Source organism: Danio rerio, chromosome 2 (assembly GCF_052040795.2).
Source record: "Danio rerio strain M-AB ecotype USA chromosome 2, GRCz13ab, whole genome shotgun sequence".
Lineage (NCBI taxonomy): Eukaryota > Metazoa > Chordata > Actinopteri > Cypriniformes > Danionidae > Danio > Danio rerio.
In genome coordinates this window covers 58,469,001-58,475,000 of record NC_141022.1, presented here as the reverse complement: position 1 = coordinate 58,475,000, position 6,000 = coordinate 58,469,001, and the positions used below count along the sequence as shown (strand labels likewise).

The 6,000-nt window shown below is 42.0% G+C and overlaps 1 protein-coding gene across 2 annotated transcripts in view; it reads right to left on the bottom strand.

Moving 5' to 3' along the window:
* The window catches only part of LOC101885373 (potassium/sodium hyperpolarization-activated cyclic nucleotide-gated channel 2), a 169,599-nt gene that overhangs the window by 85,657 nt on the left and 77,942 nt on the right, over positions 1–6,000 (bottom strand). The gene's annotated exons all lie outside the window — the stretch shown is intronic.

The following is a 6,000-nucleotide window of genomic DNA, read 5'->3' as shown; positions in this document are numbered from 1 at the left end:
TGATAACGAGTCATTAGGTGTTTCGCCATGACGTAATAACGAAACCAAGTTATTCACGTGCACGCGCAAACCCCGGAGATTTCAAACCTGCGGCCCCGCCCTCTAACACAGAAACCCAGACACACACACAAACACACACACACACAAGCATGCCGGTCGATTGCAGTCACACTGCAGGTGGATATTATCGAGTCTCTACCCAAAGATGAAACCTCAGCATTATAGCCAAGCAGTTGGAAACTACTGGAAACTTCTGGAAACTACATGCTACAAAGAATACTTCATCAGCGTTTGTTAAAGGAAGGATCAGTAAAGAGTAACTGATGGACGTCAGGATGGGTTTCTTCCTCCATTTCTCAAGTGTAAGTACGTGCGATTAAAGTTGCCTCGTTTACTCTAGATTGCAAATGTATTTAGTTGTGATTTGTCACTTGTAACCGCGTGTACTGTATCAGGTTAACTGGCTATATTCTCTTATCGCGTGCAAAGCCACGTTAAAAACGTGACGCATGCTGCTTTGTTTACGGAGCTCCGTGGAGGAGGGTAGTGTGTGTGTGTGCGTGTGTGTGCATGTGCATGTGCGCGCGCTGTCGTCCGGAGGTGTGTGTGTGTGTTTGTGTGTGTGCGCGCGCGCGCGCGTTGTCGTCCGGAGCAGGGTTAAGTGTTTGTGTGTGTGTGTGTGTGTGTGTGTGTGTGTGTGTGTGTGTGTGTGTGTTAGGACGAGGGCAATATGTGTTTGTGTGTGTGTCTGTGAAAAGTGCAGAGTGAGACAAGCTAGAAGATCTCCTCAACTGTTTTTGGAGTTTTTGCTCAAGTCGTCTGTATTTTCAAGTCTATTGTCGGTATTCACATTGACCCACTGGCAGCTAAACTCCACGCCTACACTATCGAGCGTGTATTAACTGTGATTACTTTTATATTGCTGATTAGCTGTTTGGCATTTCACTCTGACTGAAGGCAGTCGACCAATCGCAACAGACTGTCATTGGTCCAATCAGCGCAGATTAGCTTCGCGCTAAGGAGGGGTTTGGGAACAAATAAATCACTGGACGATTCATACAGGAGTCGCTGGGATAATTAGATAAAAATAAATGCAGATTATAAGACCATGAAAGTGTTTTTTGACCTTGCATGCATATTAAACTGTTGTTGGAGACCCTTACAACCAAGATATGACTCTATTTCATGTATAATATGGGCTCTTTAAAACGGCGTTTTAGATCAAAAAACCATTCGCATCCACACTCGCGTTTCTGAACATATCTCCGTCCACACTACGTCACCAAAAACGTATATCACGTGACCATTCGCGTACTCTGGGCATGCGCATTCTAGTATAAACAGAAAGCATGTGTCTCGCTCGGCATTTGGTTATTGTTAGTCAACAAACGCCGGTTGAATAATGAATGCGATAGCAAAGAAAGCAAGAGAGGTATTTTTGTGGACAAACGTCGAGCGATTAGCTAGAGCTCGAACAAAAGCTTGCCTCTTGCGAATATATGCAGCTGCTGTAGTAAAAAAGGCAGAGTTTAACAGCACAATGGCGCCTAAAACTGACAATAGTCCAAACAACGCTCCCATTTCTGTGTCCATGTTGTTGTTTACTGTGAAGGCTGGTCTGCTGTCTTCCGGTAGCGTTAAAGCCATGTGTTTTAGTCATGTGATAGGGGCTTGACGAATTAGGGAAGGATACGCAATGACACTAAAGCCCCAATCAGATAGCGAATCTCAGCAGCCCCGCCTCCGTATTCAGATGTCACTGTTTTCCCCCATCAGGCCCGTGCAGATTCCTTCCAAAGGGCATGTGCAGGATAAATTTTTTGAGGAGCGGGGGGGGGTTGCGTACTCAAGAGCGGTGTTGTCGCGCGCCTACTGAAGGGCGGGACCGAGGGTGTGTCGTGTCGCAGGGGCACTTTTGATCATTTTGGAAGGGCACTTTCTATCCAAGGCTAAAAAGGGCATGTGCACTGCGCCCTGTGTGTGCACGTGCCTGTCCCCCATCCAAACTGGCGCTCAAAAACTCCAGTGTAGTTTAATCAAATCAAATTCGTTAATCAAATTTTTACGTATGGCTGTATTTTACAAGCAAGGTTTCTGACACAGCACCGTGAAGCAGACGCTTTACAAAAGGGGGGAAACACGTCAAACTTATGAAATGTGAGGGCTCATGGACGCAGCTTAAAGGCAGAGAATAGGGCTGTGGTTGTCATTGACAGCTTGCGACTTCATCTGCCACTTTCACTACAGTACATTTACACCAATACTCCGCTTTTATGATTAAGATAATACAGATCAAGAGGCTATCATGTAAGCAGTGATTTTTGATTACTTTAAAGGATCACGCGAGTCCCGAAATGCTTAGGGTTTTTTTTCTGTTCGCCATGAGGTAACAAATTCCATTAAAACATCCTGAATAAAAATCTGCTGAATGAGAGTCAACTGCTGAACTGCAGTTAAAGTCTAAAGATTAAAAATGAAAGACCGGAAATTGCATGACACTCTGGAGGAAACGCTGGATAGCCTGGTGATGCCACATTAATTGTTTTATACTGAAACTTTCCTTCTTAAAGCGCGTCCTCTGTCTTATCCAAATTTCTTGGCACGTTAAACAAATGCAGGGCTGGAGCAAGCTGAACTGGCGCTCTAGGCAAACGGCAATCACATCGCCCCTCAACTTGAAAGTGACCGTTTCGCGGATGAAAGTTACGACCGGGGGGTTCGCTCACTATTCTGTTGCCCAAGGCGGCCGCCTAGGTCGCCTCTATGCATGCGCCATCGCTGAACACACGTCGGCAACAACAGGAAATTAAAAAAACTGCAACTGCGTTATTTGCGGGGGTTTTTTTACGTGTTAAATATTTAAAATTAATCACAAGCGTTAACTGCTAACTTAGCGGCCCTAATATTTTTATTTAATTTATTTATTTATTTATTTGACATGGACCTCACAACTACACTGGACAACCAAATGCATCTGTTTAAGTGTTTTAGCAAACTTGCTAATTCTCAACACCTGTCCACAGGAGGCTTAAAATTGACAAAATAGAAATATATTAAAACATACATAACATTACAATTCTTCACATAAATTTACTGCAGGCAAATGCAAAGGTGACATGATCCTACCAACTAACAGTAGACTATTTGTGCAAACACTGCTGTTTTGTTTTTAACCACTTTTTAAGAGCACTACTGAAAATATTTAGATTACTTTCTGATTTTAAGCTAACCGGTAACTCATTCCACAGTTTGGCTCCCTTTACAGAGAAGACAGATTGACCAAACGAGGTCTTACACTTTGGCACTAGACAGTCACCATTAGCAGTTGCCCATGTAACTTTGTGGAAGGTTTGATGCCGACTGATTAGCTCAGAAAACAGGATTGGAACATGATTATTTAAACATTAAGATAACTAATTTGAATAAAACTCAAAACTAAAAAGGTTATGTCTACATAAAACATCACAATGATGCCATCGCATAGGCTTTAGGTCCATAATTTTAACTGCTTGTTTATATATTGAGTCAAAAGGCTTTAATGTAGTTAAAGAGGCTTGTGACCAAGATGTGACGCAATACGTCAAGTGAGAGAATACCATTGTGTGCATGTATAATTTTGCAGTGTGATATGTTAAAAACCTTCTAATAAAACGAAAGCACTTTTTTAATAAAACTAAAACTTACTTACTTAAATTTTTAACATGACTATCAAATTTTAAATTAATGTCTAGAGTTATGCCAAGATACATGAACTCATTTACTTCTTTAATTACTTTATTTTTTATCGGCACCTCAAATGTATCCCGTACAGGCCTATTTCGTATAGAAAAACACATAGAAACTGTTTTCTTGACATTTAACGTTAAAGGGTCACGAAACACCAAAACACATTTTTTGAGCTGTTGACAGTCGTATATGTGTCCCACACTGCTAAAAACACTATTAGGACACCTATATTTCACTAAAAAGTATAAATTGGTTGTTTTTGCGTTATTTCAAGCAAATTCGTACTTCCGGTTTGAAACAAATTTTTGAAGCTGCGTCACGGTCATGACATAATAGCGTGTATTCCAGCGTGCAGACTGGACGTCTGTGCCAGAGTGAGTCTTATTACGTCTTACAGTGTGATGCATTAATGCATGAGTAAAGCTTGGTTCAAACCAATCAGCGCACTCTATTGTGCAACTTCATTAATATTCATTACTGTCACAGTGTTTAGACGACAGAGTCGCTTTTATAGCTTTTATAGTTTGCTGCCGTTAAGTTTTGTCTTCATTTTCTCTCTGTGAGAGCTCAGCTGGAGTCACGTGTGGATTAACAGTGTACGCGACCCTCGACAACAATAACTTATGTGTCTAAGGAGGATTATTGTTTACCTGAGAGCTGTTCTCATCTGCAAACGCTGAGATCTGGATTCGCTTATAGTCTCCTCTTAATAAAGACGCGGCTCTAGTTGCTGGTGATTGTCCTGTCTCTACAGATTTGGTAAGTGAGCGACCAGCGCTCTTTGTTTATTCAGTTTGTTCGTATCGAACTAAGTTAACAATTGCACCGAGTGTAAACATGTTAGCACCACAACCAAACTTTAACCTCGTGTAGGGTTTTTACCGCATTTAGTGACCGGAATAACACACGCGACTTTCTGACGCTACCTGCCGTGTGCATCTAAGTTTCTGGGAAATGCTGAGGGTTTTTTTCTTTCATTCGCCGTGCGGTATCAAACATTGCATGAAAAATACACGCTTAGAGCAGCTCCTCGAATCAAATATCTTGTTTGTCGCGAGGGACATGAATGAATTCCCTGAATGAAAGAGCCAAACTGCAGTTAAAGTCCACCATTTAATAATTTGGCAAAATAATTCGACTACAGATGTCCATGTAGGTTAAACACCATCACTTTCTCCTGTGTGTGTGTGTGTGTGTGTGTGTGTGTGTGTGTGTGTGTGTGTGTGTGTGTGTGTGTGTGTGTGTATTTTGACTCTGAAATTCAGCGCACCCAAATAGACACTCCCACACCCTCCCACTTTTCTTCCTCCGACACTCCCCCTAAACAGAGCTGGACACGCCCACTTTTCTGACTTTTTCCAAAGTAGAGGTGTGAAAACACCCTGCTGAAACAAGGGGATTTCATGGCCCTTTAAATGAGACAGTTCAAGCCATCTTGAAATGTGTTGTAAAGCCTGGGTCAGTTGCTCACCTGCCCGGCAAGGTGAGCAATAACTTGCCTATTTACCCAAACTTTAACCTGTTTAACCTATTTAACCTTTAAATGTCGCTTTAAGCTGAATACTAGTATCTTGAAGAATATGTAGACAAATATTATGTGCTGTCATAGTGGCAAAGATTAAATAAATCAGTTATTAAAGATGAGTTATTTAAACTATTATGTTTAGAAATGTGCTGAAAAAATCTGCTCTCAGTTAAACAGAAAATGGGGGAAAAAATACACAGGAGGTCTCCTAATTCTGACTTCAGCTGTATATCTGTTGCATTAGCGCTCATTATCAACAGTAATCAACATAGAAGAAATGCTGACTGCGATGGTGACAAACAAAGCTGCACAAACATGATCCGCGCAGGGAGACGGAACAATCCAGCCTGTAATGAGTTGTAATGGATGGAGGAGTAACATCATGAGGTGCGGTAATGGATTCATCGCTAATGAGAGTTTCAGAAGTTCAAAGACTAATGAACTCTAACGTACTAACATTGTAGACGTAGTGCCATACAGTCATACGGGGAGTTAAATTAGATGCACTGTGAGGAGTTTGCATGTTTTCCCTGTGTTGGCGTGGGTTTCCTCCGGGTGCTCCGGTTTCCCCCAAAGTCCAAACACAAGCGCTGTGGGTGAACTAAAGAAACTAATGAATGTGAATGGGTGTTTCCCAGTACTGGGTTGCAGCCGGAAGGGCATCCGCTGCATAAAACATTTGCTGGAATAGTTGGCGGTTCATTCCACTGTGGTGACCCCAGATAAATAATGGACTAAGCCGAAGGAAA